Here is a 17,500-nt window from a genome sequence, read left to right as displayed (position 1 = left end):
ACCTATTTATATAATAAACACTATTATATCAATAAGCCATCAACCAATTAAAACAGTGGTAAAGGCATGAACAGATTACATTATGTAAGCTGTATACATCACTTTCATATAAATATATCCCTCATACCTCTTGTCATTTCTATTTTGATAATTTTTCTAGCAGACTTTCCTACCTCTGGACTATTTCACTCCAATGAAGAAGTTGAAGATACTGATCTCTCTGAGCACTTTTTTATGTCTATCTTTACCACACTTTAAATAGCATTTTACTACCCACTATTTATGCATGCTTACACACACACACACACACACACACACACACACACATACATACATACATACATACATACATACATATGTATAGAAAAAAAGTGAAATGCAATGGGAAAATTCAAAATTTCAAAATTGGTGCACTAACTGAGATTTTATCAATGTACTTATCGTACTGCCTTCTTTAAACTAATTTTTCAACTAATTTAAACTATGTTTATTTCATTAAAATATAATTCAGCTATACAAGTGACAATTGTATAATGGATAAAAGACATTGAATACTATGAGTTCTTTGGAGAAAAGACAATCTTGAATGCAATGTCATTCTTAATTTTGATAACTGCTCTTTTTATCTTTTATTTGCTCCAGCCCAAAGGCTGCACTGCTGAGATACATTTTTATTTGACTTGAATTGAACCATGATATTCTTACATCGGATACTCTTAGCGTCTACCTTTGAATATTTGTGTTAGAGATGTGATTTTTAAGTTAGGAAGGGCATCCAGCCATAGAAACCATGCCAAAACAGACATGAAGTCTTAACAGCCCTTTAGGAGGTCAGCTCCTGTCAAACCGCCCAGCCCATGCCAGGATGGAAAATGGACGTTAAAAGATGATGAGGATGAAGGCTAGGGACACAAAACATTTATTATTCAATATGGTTTGTGTGTGTGTGTGTGTGTGTGTGTGTGTGTGTGCGTGCGCGCACTATACAAAAGTATAAAAACAATTGTAATGCTTCTTTGAAAATTTATTTTATGTAAAACAAGCATCATTAATCTCACATAAAAAAGGAACCTGGGCAATGATTTACTGTGACACAAAGAAATAACGTAATAAATTAGCCATAATTTCAGACCATTTAAATAAAATGTCAGTAATTGTTTGGGCAGCTTCTGGGTCAATAAAAAATGGTAAGTGAATTAAAAACAATATGTTCTTGGAATTCTTTAAAAATGAATAAGTTATAAGATCCTAAACCAGTCTAATCAATACCAGGTGTGGAACAAACAGCAATATAGTATAAAATATAACAATAAATTTAGGAAAAATTATTATTATTGATAATCACAAGCGAATAAAGAAATTTCCTTCCATTCAAAAGTAGAATGAATAATTAATTTATCAGTAGTTGGATACAATGTGGTATAACTACATGAGCTTGAAAGACCGAAGATTTCTTGGGAGTTAAGAAATTAGTACAATGCACTAGATGCTTATCTGAATATGAGTTACAGTTTGAATTTGAAACTGGCTTGATATTTGACATGTATTATTCTAGTTTTCATACAGATGTAATTATTTGGTTTGTTGTAAACTGAATATATTATTTTATTGAGTGATTATGAATTAATGAAGTCTTGAATTGGAGACTTGAAATGTTATATAAAAGAAAGTTTGGTTAAATTGCAATCAAGGAGCTAAGTGAAGTGAAAAAAAAAAAAAAGATGCAACTTTGATAGATCATAGACAAAACCAATATAAAATAGTTTTCAAATATTAAATATGGAAATATATGTTCATTAACTGAAAAATGTTATTAGTTCTATTACTTTTAATATTATTTAAGGATTACATTTACTTTAAATGAAAAGAAATAGAAGCGTTATAAAAAGTCATTTCATTTTATGCATCACTGCAGTGAATTAAAATAAATAAATTAATCTCTCATATGAGCCCAAAATAACAATTAATAAATGAAAATTATAAATTGTTGCTACATAAAAGATAGATTCTACTTCAATGCATTGGAATGATTTTAAAAAATATTGATGATTACCCAGTACTTTAGGGGCTATTTGTAATCAGATTACACTTTGGCTTATTTTAAATTATTCCAATAACAAAGTGATTGCCTGATGAAATGAATTTACTCTATTCGAAGAAACTTCTTTACTTGATTTAATTAAGCTTTAAAATAAATTGAAGCTAGAAATTTAATGATTACTATAGTTTTCTCTCTAATTAGATATTTAAGATGCACTATTGAAAAGACTTAACTTGCAATCAGTTAACACCCAGCAACTTACTGTTTCAATTAAAGTTGAAAATAGTTTTCTGTGGCATTGATTTAAGTATGAGTAAAACAATTTTTTTCTTGATTTATGTGAATAACTACTATGTAAGTAATACATTGTAAATAAAAATTTTCATGGTAACACTTTAATATACTCTCAAAATGCCTCTTTAAAATAAGAATAATGTGTAAGTTTATCATCAGTAGCATAATCCCTTAAGTTTATGTCGATGTGAACAAGCATCCTGAGATCTGACATCACATCTCATGGCCTCTTTTCTTTTCTGTTTTGTTTGAGAGCAAGACAGAAATAATAATGACAGTAGTGGTGAGGTTGGTTGGGGTGATGAAGATATTGAAAAAGAGGAGAAAGGAAAATAGTACAACATTTTACGTAAATTAATATACTCCTTACTCTCAAAAAGAACCACGTTTGTTCTACATAGGTACAAATCTGACCTCTGACCTCCAAAACGAGGGGAATGATTATTTGTGATTATGTGGAGTGGTTGGCATTAGGAAGGGCATCCTGCTGCAGAAACACTGCCAGATCAGATTGGGGCTTGGTGCAGCCTCCTGGCTTCCCAGACCCAGTCGAACCATCCAACCCATGCCAGCATGGAAAACAGACGTAAAACAATGATGATGATGATATAAATATATGTGTGTGTGTGTGTGTGTCTGTGTAATTAATGCTCATTAATATTGGTTAAAAATATTACTCAGTCATTTGGATGGAAAACAAGTGTTTTTGTTAAATATCAGATATAACTGTGCCATTTGAAAAGTGAAAAAGAAATCAGATTTTCTCAAATAAGATCAAACCAATTACTATCAATAATCATAGGAGGCTGTTGAATAGAAGACACCACCAAATTGAAGAAAATAAGTAATAAATATAAAATAAAGATAAAATTGGAAATGCTAATATACTTTAATTTTTCCAGCCAGAGGTTGTGACCATGTTGGAACATTACTATTGTGGCATTTTTTAAATATGTTTTATTAATTTCCACAGCCCTTTCTACGTTTGCCATTGGTGAGTGAGGGAATCGAATATCACCAAACTTGTTTGTGTTTCCTGCTGTGATGTCGGTTCACGAGATATCTTAGATAAAAATTCATTTAAATTTTTTGTAATACACCCACATGTATGGACCATTAAAGTTTTATAAGCAAGCTGTGGCTCCTGACCCTGAAGCTGGTATTATATTGGTCTTACTCTTTATGGTAAGGTTGAAATATTTGGTATTATACAGCAGCATCCAGTTCAGGGGTTGGTATAATTTTCAATTGCAAATCTAGGTGCTAAGCCCTCTTGGGCCTTCCACACACACACATATTTCACCGCATATATTTTTGGCCTGACTTTAAGGAGAAATGCCTCACTTCTTTCAGCTTTTACCAATAGCTCATCTGTTGCACTGAAGCAATTTTCTTGATGTAGAAATATTGGATTGATCAAGGTCTGCTGTTAGCTTGATGCTAGGTGGCAACTATAATTGGGAGCAATATTCCAGATTACTGATAAAAAAGTGTTCTCCTCAGAAGCAACATTATTTCCTCTATTTTTCATTTTGAATGATCTCATAATCTAACCAGCCAATTACCTGCACATTGTTGCAATTGTAGAAATATGCACATGAAACAGCACACCATTTCATATGCTTTTACAAATACCACATCAAACGAGACTCCAAGATTGCAAACCTCATAGACCAGTATTTACTTATTGCAGTCTATTTGTGGATTGATAGTAAAGTGCTTGGAATTTTTCAGCATTGAACTGTGTTCTGTGTTGGTTCAACCCACTTGTATATTGCATTTAGGTCTTGCTGTAATTTTGTCTTATCCTCAAGGTTCTTGATTACAGATGATTCTTCAGCAGCATAGCTGGTGGTATCATCAGCATTGCTGGTGAGAGTGGATAACTGTACAACTGTGAATATGTCTGAGAGAGCCACCATAAACAGTTGTGGTCCCAGTTCTATTACCTAAAGAACTGATACATTCTGTTATCAACTTTATAGAAGGCTTTAGTTAATTCGAAATATATCACATTCACATTTAAATGGTTGAGTTGCTGTTTCAGTACCCAGCCATAATACTATAGTAGCTGTATGAGGCAGCTTCTTTCTGAACAAAAGCCCTACTGCATGTAAGTGAGCAAGCCATTTACTTCTAGGAATATGAACAGCCTCTTTCTGACAATCTGATCCATGATTTTGCTTATGTGTGAGGTCAGAAATATATACTTACTATTTTTAGCATTTGCTCAGCTTTCCTGTTATAGATAGGGTATATTAAACCTTCTTTTGAGTTTTAGGAAAATTACTACAAGCACTGGAAAATGTATCTGCAGTAGTTTTGCCAGAACCTTTTTGCATATCTTTAAAAGAATCACTGGCTAACAATTGAGGCTTTCTTGTTGAGTTTGAGTTCATCTCATCAATGCCCAATATTACACCCCACTCTTTTATGATGCAACTGATGGTTGCCTCCTAAATATGTTGAAGAACTCATTAAACTTTTCTATTTGCATTTTTTCGTGTGACTTACTTCCCTCTAATTTTCATAGAAAAGTCTGAGTTTGTTTTTAATCTTTGAAAGTGCTTTTTTTTTAAATGAGATTCTTTGCTGCTTTGAAGTTGTTTATTTAAGTAATTCGTGATCTTAATTATCCATCTCATAAGAATTTACCAATCTCTAGGAATAGCGTTTTTGTGTGTAATTTTTTTGGTGGGGTGGGGGCATAAATTTAATGCATATGGCTTACTTTATTGACAGTAATTCTTCAAGTTTCATATCAATGTCTTGTATGGAGAAACTTAAGGGCTAATTATATTTCTTGACTTCTTTCCAGACCAATTTCTTGTCAGCTTTGTTGAAATTTAGGCTGGATAGAATTTGGGCCTTTCCTGATTGATATATGTCTTTGGCTTATTTTAGGTTACACCACATTAGTTTTATTGTGTTATAGTCTAAGGAAATTGTTGATGTCATCTTCACAAAGTGGATCATGTTATTAGTGAAATTGAGATCCAAGATAATGTTGCTCCTGGATAGGTACAATATTATTGCTTTGATAAATAGTATTTTGGTGAGATAAAGAAAGGATTCTGTCTGTCTTTGATCATGATGTGAAAGTCCTGAGATTAGGTTGCCTTAAGACCATTTGATGTTAAGAAAGTTAAAGTTCCTTAAATGAAGTACGTTGATGTGTTGATCTAGTTTTGATCATACTGCTTATATCATTCAAAGGCTGTTTATAAATTTGCCATCAGAATTTAAGGTATCAAGTGGATGATATAAGCCACATATTATCACATCAAGCTGCATCATATGTGTCACATGCCAAGTGTGAATATGCCTGCATTAAATATAGTCAGCATTAACAACCATTGCATTTAAGTTTTAAACATGAAGAGCTGCTGAGATTAGCTATAAACAACAACCTCTGGAACTGAGATTATAGGAGTTGTGGAGTGTATTTTATTTAAATAAATGTGTATTAGGTTAACTGCGAAAAAGACGAAGGAAAGAAATTGTTTACCTTTTTCTATTTAAACATACATTTGTCAATATTAAGTGATTATAACATTTCAGGAACCTCATTTACTGAATTTAATGAAGTATTAAATTAAAAGATTTTAAAGATACATGACTACAAATTAAATTACTATTTTTAGTAAAATATCATTAGTTAAACTTCTTGTGATATTTACTTTTCATGATATTCCCTATGAAAAAATAGAAAAAAATTAAAATTGAAATATTTTAATTAACTTCCAAGTGCACAGGAGTAATTTTCATATAAGAATCAAATTAAATATGTGATAAATTTCAATTTTTGTGTGCATCCAAGGATAAATATTAAAATAAATGTGTGTGTGTGAATATGTACACCCATTTATACATACATATATATATACACATAGATCTACACAGACACACACACACATATATATATAAACATATATACATACACACACACACATTTACATACATATATTTGTTCCTATTGCTACACACACACACACACACACACACATATATATATATATATTATATATATATATATATATATACACACATATGTATTAGTACATGTACACATACACTAATAAGTAATCAAAATCCTTCATTGCATGGATTTTGTTTGCTTTCAAAGTATTACAGGTAATATTTATAAGGGAGCTAATTCTAGCTAGCTAAAAAATATATATCTTGTAATATTCTGTAAGTTTTAATGATAAAACAATGGTAGATGAAGTGAAAAGGAGATTCACTTCAGAGATTGAAGGTGTCTAATAAAACAAAAATAGTAACTTATCAGAACATTTATATGTGAATATATTAGGTACCAAATTTGTCATTTCCATGTTTCATGATTAATTGACCTGGTATCATAAAAGTTAGAAAATTAGACCATCAATCCAATGAGGGAGCCTCTATGTGTTCCTGTGACTTGCTAAAAATATTAACCAAATAATTCACTCACTACATCCTAAAGCATTTTAAAAAAGCTAAGACACTTTATATAATGGAGGGATACGATTTTCTTTAAACATAAGTTTGCTCAATCAAGGGCAACTATGTTTGAAACAAAACAAACCATACAAAAAGATTTTCTAGGAGCATTCCCAAACTGGAACACAAATTTAAGACCTGAATAGCTGCTACTATACACACACAAACATTTTAAGCAACACCCATAAAATGGTTATCCAGCTGATTGGCATTTACCACAGTCCATAGTTGGTTGTTCTATCTATCTCTTCTACCACATACCCTACAACTTCTATGGCTCAGTGAATGCGACTGCCTTTCTTTATCTTCAAGTACTTCACTAAATGTAGTGTTCGATCTGTCATTTCTTAAACTGCAATCAACTATCATTGAAACTATTTCTTTTTCTTAGAAGGACTCTTGAAGGCATTAAGCAAGAAAAGTTGAAGATAAATGTCAACAGAATTTATTTCATTAGTCTGGAAAAGCTTGCAAAGATTATGAGCAAACCTCTGCCTCAGACTAAATGATAAAGCAATTTGAGTATATTATATTAGGTAGAGAGTAGCTCTTACATTGCACACTATTTAATAAGGTGCATCTACTATGTACACAACATTCACTCAATCGAAATCAACTCTTTAACATCATCAGTCAGTCTTGCAAAAACAATTCACCAACCAACTGCCTATAAACAAACTATACCCTGTTTCTGCCTCCGATGTCAAAACTGCAAAAATGTATAAACCTCTGAACATGTTACTTTGTCTAAACTACTCTAAATCAGACTCACTACACTTCATTCTACTCAACTCATTTCATTACACTCTAAATTATTATGTACAGAGTACATATTTTCTTTGACTAACCCTTCTCTAAGAACTATATGATTATAGAACTCTATTCTAGCTCTGCTAGTTCATAAGTAATTAAACTGCTTGAATTAAAATTGAAATGATATAGGTTACTATCCAGTTAGATTTATTTTCCAAAGTACTACAGTTTTAGTATGAAAAATTCTAGTTCAATGAGAGTATAAATTTTTTTGAAAAAGCTGAACATAAAAATGGTAATAACAAAGTTACAAAACACCTTATTTGGATAGATATAATCAATTGAATTGGGTGCCCTATCATGGCTATGATGCAATAACAGTAACCATATTAGAAACAGCTGTGTGATTAAGAAGTTCATTTTCCAACCATATAGTTTAAAGTTTAGGTATGTTTTAAAATTTCCTCCAGTCATTTAAATTATTACAAATTTTCACCAGATGTTTTCTAGATTTTCTAAACTGATGTAGTTTTGCATAGTGGTGATAAAAATTACATTAATTTTCCTTAGAAATTAACAATAAAACAGATATAAGCATTTAAAATTATATAATTTTAATCAATGGGAATCCTCCAATGCTGATATATCAGAAGATACATCTGTCTGTTTCCATGAGAATAATAAACTGCAGAAATGAGTTTATCAATTTGCAATGCAGGAACCCCACTCATTAGTTCATTCCCTTGAATATTTGGAAAAAGAATCTCTCAGTGAGTCTCATCTTTGAATAATGTTGTGTGGTATGTGTGTGTGTATGTACACATACACACACATACACATGTATGTACATGTGTGTGTGTGTGTGTGTGCATGCGTACGTGTGTGTATGCTACACATATATGTACATATGTGCGTAGTATAATATCTACATTATTATTATTATTATTTTGATCTCATAATCTTCAATTTCACCAGTTGTGTATTGATTTTTCATAGTTTGCTTTTTTGGCATATGAGAAATACACTTTTGTAGATATTGACCGATCACAAACTGTCAGAAAACACAACTAAATCATTAGGTAGATGCATGCCCTGGCCTGATCCAAAAATTCACCATGCTGTTTATATATATTAGAAAGTTGTATCTCCTCAGACCTTTTGTCATTTTTTTTGTTTGTTTTTGACAATTTGACAATAACATACAGATTGGTTTTATAACTACCTACCTCTAACTTTTAAGAACTAACCACCAACTGTAGCGCATGAGATCTTGAGTTCAGGATACAGCTTCACTACTATTGATTACAATCCAGCAGCAAATAATCTCATTCATTCATCTTATTTGGAGTTGTGCATAACATGCCTTATCATGACACCATTTAACAACAAACCAATCTTACAAAGATTTCCTCATAGTGTTTTCATTTTTGTTCTCTCTGCTCTACTGAACTCAAATAAGATGGAGACAATAGCTTCTCATCATGTCGTCTGCTCTTGACATGCTGGAAACAATTGCATTTTTGATTTTCTTATTGTTCAGAACATACACAATGTTTTATGCAGACTCAAGTTCTGTTCTTGACATACTAGAAACAATAATTCTTTTGAAAGTTCTCTTTGTGTGTGCATGTGTCTGTGCACATGTGTGTGAGCTCATGTGTGTGTTTGTACCTTTACACACTCAGATATATATGTGTGTGTATGTGTGTGTGTGTGTATATATATAATGTATGTATGTACAAGAACTTCAACATACACATACACAAATACATATACATATATATATATATATATATATATATATATATCTTCATCATCCTCATGGCTTAACGTCCATCTTCTATGCATGCATGACTTTTATGTGTTCAAATATTTACTTGAAATGTATGTGTGTTGTACTTATTTAATTGTTTCAATCATTGAATTTTGGCCATGCTGAGACACAACCTTCAGTTCTTTTATTTCCATTAATGACGAAGCAAGTCTGGAAAGAGCTGACCAATTGACCTGTCTTACTGATGAAGCAACAGAAATGACCGTAACTGACACATCAGAATTAAGAATTCTCGATCAGCATTTTTCGGATGATTATGGTCCCTGTTAGCATATTTGTTTTCATTCATGTGCATTACAGTGGTTTAGCTCTTACTTCTAGCAATGCAGGTGTTTCCTAACACCCTAGTCACATTTAGTGACATTCGTAATTCTCCTTTTTGGTGAAACATTGATAACTGCTGTTTATATTAATTTTATATATATACACATTAGCGAATCGCTAAATCATCCAATTATTTGGTTGATGGAAACATAAATACTGATGGCGAAGTCAGTCCGGAAAGAGCAGAACAATCAAGATGTCTTAACTGATGAGGCAACAGAAATTACTGAAACTGATGTGTCAGTATTAAGAATTTGTGTTCAACACTTTTCGGATGATTATGGTCTCTGTTAGTGTATATGCTTTTATTCATGTCTGTTAAATACAGCATTAGAGTGGTTTAGCTTTTATTTCTAGCTATGCAGGTGTTTCGTAACATCCTAGTCACATTTATATATATATATATATAATATATATATATATATATATATATATGTATGTATACACACAAGGCAACGAACTAGTAGAATTGCAAGCATGTCAGACAAATTGCTTAGTGGCATTTCGTCTGTCTTTATATTCTGAGTTCAAATTTTGCCAAGGTTAATTTTATGTTTCATTCCTTTGGGGAGTTGATAAAATGAGTACCAATTGAATATTGAGGATCAGTATAATTGGCCAGGTGTGTGCCAAAATTTAAAACCATATATATATATATATATAACTTCATAATTTGACACTGAATTATTGGATGTCCACCTGAAGATTGTCGATCAAGACAAGAAACGATTGTAGTGGCGGTTTTTTTGACTATTTATTAAAATTTTATGTATTAATTAAGTCTTTCCTTGTTTGTTTTGCAAAATAGTGGTTTTGTCTCGAATAATATTTTATATATATATATATATATATATATATATATATATATATATATATATATATAATATATATATGTGTGTGTGTGTGTGTGTATATGCATGTATGTATATATATGTATATATATATATATATATATATATATATATATATACACACACACATATATATATTCACATACAAACAAGTATCTATGTATACATACATTATTTACAATATTTATGCAAATGTATGTCAGTATGTTCATATTTATATACAAAAAGGCTTGTGCATATAAAAGACTAGAAGGGTGGTGAATTTAATTTTTTTTATTATAACATCATAAATTATGTAATTTCTACTTGTGTTTCTATAGCATACATTTGTATGCTACATAATCATCATTATGTAAAAAACTGCTTAACATTGAAACACCAGATCTACAGAAGAATATAGTAATTAAATCTGTTATCATTTACTAACATTTGGTGTTGACAGCACTATGGTAGAACTACATACAAACATATAGCATCAAGTCAACTGAAAGAATGCATTTGGTGGATCTTTGTGGTTTTCATCACTGTTTACAATTATCTTTAAAAACATTTTTTAATGTATCATATAGACGTAAATTTTGACGCTGAATCCAAATTGTTATTTATCTATTCCAGAAAAATTTTGCAAAAATGTTACAAGTGTTCAAAGTTTGATAATTTTCAGAATTTTCATCCAATCAGAAAATAGCGTGTTCACTGCCTCTTCCATCATAGGTGGGGGGGGGGGGGGCAGCACGGCAAAACATTAAACTAGCTACAGTAAACAATGAAAAGCATGAAAACATTCACAAGGAAATTAAATATTTAAAAACTACGAATACGAACAAACCAACAGAAGTTGCTAGAAATAACAGTCAAAACATTGTTCAAAACAAACATTTATTAGCTAAAAAATTCAAGTACGAAAGTTTGCAATACACTCTAGGATTTTATAAAATAAATCATCTTTCTTGTATCTCTTTCTTTACATAGGAAAGGTTTTAAGCTGCGGTCATCGTTCTAGAATTGAATTCCTTCTGTTATGAAAATAAACAATTATAGAACATGTGGTGGTTACACTCCTTGTGCACATGCACAGCATCTTTGGTTACTAAAAATCATTACTTATCCTTTAAAACTCTTCGTTCATGTAATATCACAGATAGAAAGAATTTTCTAGAAGTATTAATAATGGGGCCCCAAACCCAGCATGGTTACAACTCACTGGCTAAAAGAAACAAGATAATAGAGTACGAATAATTTTAGAAACATCTTGTATGTGTGCACATATATTTGTGTATAAATACTCATACACATATCTCTGTCTGGTAAGATAGTATTTAATCATAAAATCCATCTAATAGAATACTTAATGTTTACACATTGTTGATAGGCTAGTTACTGAAATATTTGTTCTTAGATTAATATGTCTCATGGACTTGCTGCCTCAGTTGCATATACTACATTTTTAATCATCTAGGCAGTTACATAACAACACCAGTTTCAGCAATTTCCATTGTTGAAATGTTTGTTAGTGTAACTCCATCCAGTGTTACAAAGCAACATTGATGCTACCAAGGAATGTCCACCACATTTGGGTCCAAACTGTGGCCTGCTTCTCCTTCACCATCCTTACAATCATCACACTAAGCATGATGCAAGTATCACCATCATCCCAACTAAGAATTTTTATTTACTACTCACTGATGATTTATTCTTTACTTTCTGCCATATCCATGATCAAGTACTGCTTTGCATCTTCCTATGTCCAATTTCAGCCAAATAGGAAATAGTGGATCTAGTCATAAACCCATAATATCTCACCTCTTCTTAAAGTCCTGTACACTGCCAAGCTCATGTCTCACCTTGTTCGATTAATCTTTCATATTTTAAGCTTTATCTTTAATGTGTCCACTCCATATTAACTCAACAATCAGAAATGTTTTTGTCAAAATGGACTTTGTCGTGAAGCCAGGCCACTGCAATATGGCTTGGAAATTTGAGTTTCTTTGAATCTGCATCTTATAGTCATTAGCACTATGCAAAAATCTAGGCATCAGCTTTGCTTTGTTTACACTCCTACATTGTCCTTTCTAACCCTCATGAAAAACTTCAAGGTGAAACTGGAGGTTGATGCTCACTATTTTGATGCTGTTTTGTTGCTTTGTGCAATAGCAAGAAGATTCAGGATTTGGGATTAATGTTACCAGGCATAGTTTGAAGGAGATGACTAACATGCCACTAAAACATTTTCTAAGGATAAATAATTTTCACACTGATGACATTCAGCAGTGTTGCTACAAACCTGCTGTCTATTATTGGCCAGGGACTGAAGTAAATCATACACTGCTCTCAGCAGGAATTTTAGCCTGGCTGGTTCTGCTTTTCATAATAGAATCCACAATAGATTTCTTTATCCAATTATCTTGCATGCTGTTTATGTGCATTAGCTTCATAACTCTCCTGCCATAGCTAAGCACTTCTTTTCATCAATATGGTGAATCTCTATGCTTATAGATCTCATCCACATTTGTCATTCTGCTGCAATGCATGCATACACATACATGCTCTCATACACACATGCACTAACGTCTGTGTGTGTGTGTGCGTGTGATAGGTATTCACTTATTAGTTTATGAGAAACTGCTAAAGATTCTTGTATTAAATTAATATATTATGAACTTGATATATTTCATGGAGCAACTACATTGAATTAAAGTACAAATTTTCAAAAAGTTTTCATTTTCCTTGGCTTATTACCAAATATATCATGCATTGTGATGAATTTTATATATTAAATGGTAAATCATGCACAAAGATAAGCTACATTTTAAATTATAAAAATGTGTATTGAAGTTAATTTTTATTGAATATATATTTGATATTCTATATGGAGAGATAAATAATTATTGAAATGAAGAATATACATTTAAGTCTGGTGAGATATTTAATCAGTACTCATATTTTTATTAATAACTGTTAATGATAATGAACATTATCCATTTATATTATGCAGCCATCAATCTTTTTGCCAATCAATGATTAGTTTAGTTCAATAGTAATGTTTAGTTTAATAGTACTGTTAGCTTGATAACTTAGTTTTGTTTAATAGTATTGTTAAAATGTTAAATGTATATCAACTTAAATTTAGAAAATATTTTTTCATTAGAAAAATACACTCCTTTTAGTCTAGTCTGTGATCTTTTAGTAGTGGAACCATATTCTTAGAGTGAATTTGAAGTCATAAAAGAAGTCAAAAAATTAAATTAGAAACATCAGAAAATTTTTTTGAAGTATATGAATTTTAACTGATAACCAGTATAATATAGCCAAGAACCTAATAGTTTTGAAGGGTCTTTTTCTCTGAGAAATTTATAGAATACTGAAGAAGGAAGAAAATCACAACTGTCAAATTTTGGAAACAATTATTGATAGTAACTATAGACAGATTAACACTAAGGAATTTCCTAAATATTTTACTCAGCTTCTGTATAGAATAGTAATAATGGATGATGAGCTGGTTGGATTGCTGGTTATGATTCAAGCATTCGTCTAGTGTAAATGTTTATTTATTTATTGTTTATTAATGTGATATAACACAAAGGCGTTTGCTTCTTGATAGGTAATTTTGCTATGAATTAGATTGTTTTAATAATCAACTTACCACATTTAATAACAGCTAAAATTAAAATTTCTGATTTAGCAATGTTTAGTTAAAGGTAGCAGTCAATCACGCAGTTGCTGAGGTTGTTTCTAATGGCTAGCAAATCTGTTTTAAGTGTAGTATATTGAAGAGATGTGGAATTACTTAAGGGCATAATGATTATATACACAGCAATCAAACCAAGTTTCTTGATGAAATTTATAAAATGACAAGCACTATGTATTGAATAGGAATGATTTCAGTAGAGTTCCCAAGAGAACTATAAATGCTATCGAAGAGAACTATGATCTCACATCATTAATTACAATAATTTGAAGTACACCCTTTTCATATCCAATGTGAACCTTTGTAGATAAATTCCTGAGCTGTACTAATCATAAAACAATTCCCATGATCCATTGTTAGGAAATGTTTCGAAAAGATATATAAGGAATGTGTGTAGTTCGTCACTACCATTTCTGTGGGTAGCCTTGCACAGTCTTAGTAATAATGTTTTAAGGCCCATAAATGATATGCAATAATTGACTGAAAAATAGCATTTCCGGACTGATGTTGGCCTTTTACTTTATACATAATAGCATGATGGTTGAATATTTTTTACTTGTAATACTAATGCAAAAACATTATTAGTAGAATTATGATTATTATCTATATAACATACTTAATGCATGTGCATCATTGAAAAGTCAAACTCTGTAATATTTCGTCTGGGAAAAATCCTTTTATGGATGTATTGTATTAAAAAAAAAACAATATATTTCAGTGCTAGGTGAAACAAAATTCCTCCAAAGGATCTACAAGAGCAACAAATGCACATGTTGTTATAATTGCAGCTTATCAATGTCATGTACTTGTGTCATTTCTGAAACAAGTTTGTATCAGTCAGTCTGAAGTATATAGAGACAGTGTCTAAACAACATACTGGCTTGCAATAACAACAAATAGTTAGAATTATGCAATACAAGCCGATCTAGGTACATCTGTCACTCTTGCATTCATTTCCAGGATGATTTCCTTTCACCTAGTTCTGAACTATATAATGTATTTCTTAACACAATATATCATAAAGAGATTTTTCCTAGACAATAACTGCAGCTTCTGGCTTTTCAATGGTACACGTACATAAAGTATGTCATATAGATAAGGATGTTTTACTGTAGAGCTGCTTCTGCCACATAATTTGAGCTTTATTCAGCCAGCTGCATCTTTGCATAAGTCAGTGCATTGTTTATACGCTATCTCTATATACTGGCCTATTCTACCTTGGTTTGTAAGGGGCATGAGTATGCGATAGTGTCAAGCTACAATTATAACAAAATTTGCATCCGTCACTCTTGCAGCCAATTCTGGAGTGTTTTCACTTTGCCTAGCTCTGAAGTATATTGTGTTTCTTGACACAATATATCTACAAGAGAATTTTTTCCCAGATAAAAAAACTGCAGCTTCTGGCTTTTCAATGGCACACATAAATTTTGTTACAGAGATAAAAATAGAGTTGCTTCTATAGTGTAATTCTAGAATTATGATTGTAACAGTAAAATAAAATAATTTAGACAAGAGTTCAAAAGAATGACTTTACGCTCTTGATATTAATATCATTATATTTGTTATATAATTCTTGATTTAACAAAAACTATGTAATTTAATCTTTTCCAAATTTAAACCACTAAAGTAGAGTTTAAAATCAATGACAATCATCAATAGAATAGAAATAATATTCCAATTCTTTCAATCAGTATCAACTAACTGATTTTTTTATGTCCTGTATTGAGACTTGTCTCACCTTACTTTCTGAAGTCATCCTTGATAACTCCAATATTCATAACTCTCACTCTCCACTTACACTGAAATTACTGGTAAATGAGTCAGATCGTTTGTGACTCTGAACTTCTACACCAATCTCATGTATCTATTATGTCTTTTATTGACTTTGTAATCAAACCTGCCTATACACTTTATAGATACATATGCACACTAAACACTGCAGACAACTTTATCACCTTGAAACCCAGCCTTTACCTGAACATCATCATCTCTGAATACATGAAACTGTCTAAACACTGCTTATGTAATGCAGTGCACTTGACATCCCCCTACTGTACGACACCATACCAATTTGAGGTAGCTAAGATTGTGACCAAAACCATCATTATAGATACATTTCATTGTTCTTATCACACAATAAAGCCTACAACCCCCAAATCTCACCAATGTGCTTCAGCTGTACAAGCTAAAATCACTCTTTGAAGTGCTACTACCACAACATGAGAAAAAATGAGATTCCTGCAAGTGCTCCTGTCCTCCAAATTGTAGCAGAATTTTCTTGTCTCGTGCTAAATAAGTCTTTACTAGCTTTTCAAAACCATCTATTCACCATTCCTCAACCAAGATGGATCTGTTAACTATATCAGATTTTCTCTACATTTCAGCTCCAACTCTACATTACAAGCATTCAACAAAACTCTTCCAGAATTCTCCTTCTCTATACACCTGGTGTTATCAGCAGGATTCATTTATTATATTGTGTGAAAATTCTTTTGATTTTTGTATATAATTACAATAATATTCTTTCCTAAGCTAGAAGACATAAAAATATAATAAGCACAAGTGTTTTTTGTTATTCTCTAAAATAAGACCTATAAACCATTTTCATACATGGCTAGAAAATCTTGAACTTATAAAAAAATAAAATGAATATCCACACATTACAGCCTAGATTGTAAATCTATTGAGATTTTAAAAGTTATTTGTAAGTGCATTGTTATCTAATGTCAGTTGTAATGACATGTACAGTTTTGCACATTCCATTACATAATGCACACACAAAATACATTCCACTAAGAGTTGACAAAAAGTGCAAGAGTTTCTAAAGAATGAATATAATATACCAGCAGGCAAAATGTTAACATTTTAACAGTCTCAAAATTACTGACATAAAAGACAGACGAAAGCTTATGACATTTTCTTAATATAACTTGGCTGTTAGTAAATTCAGCACCCCTGGTAAATTATCAAAATCAAAACAAATATATCCCATGAGTGCAATTTTTGGAACATTATGTATGACACCCTTCAAATATATGATGAAACAGAAAGTTAATAATTTGATTTCAATTTGCAAATCTTTAAATTTAACATGGAACAGGTTTCTATCATTTCAAAAAGTCATAAAATATAAAAGTGTTTATTTCAGGCAAACTTTTCCCTTTGCTGTAAAAAACATTGAATTTCTTACTAAATTTTCCTTGCATTCCTTCGGCATATATAAAGAGGTT

General features: G+C 31.3%; 1 protein-coding gene across 1 annotated transcript in view; it reads right to left on the bottom strand.

Moving 5' to 3' along the window:
• Positions 1–17,500, bottom strand: part of LOC115209614 — a 1,042,307-nt gene that overhangs the window by 719,744 nt on the left and 305,063 nt on the right. The gene's annotated exons all lie outside the window — the stretch shown is intronic.

This window comes from Octopus sinensis, linkage group LG3 (genome assembly GCF_006345805.1).
Source record: "Octopus sinensis linkage group LG3, ASM634580v1, whole genome shotgun sequence".
NCBI lineage: Eukaryota > Metazoa > Mollusca > Cephalopoda > Octopoda > Octopodidae > Octopus > Octopus sinensis.
Note: the sequence above shows the minus strand (reverse complement) of the source record. Positions and strands in the feature narration are given on the sequence as shown.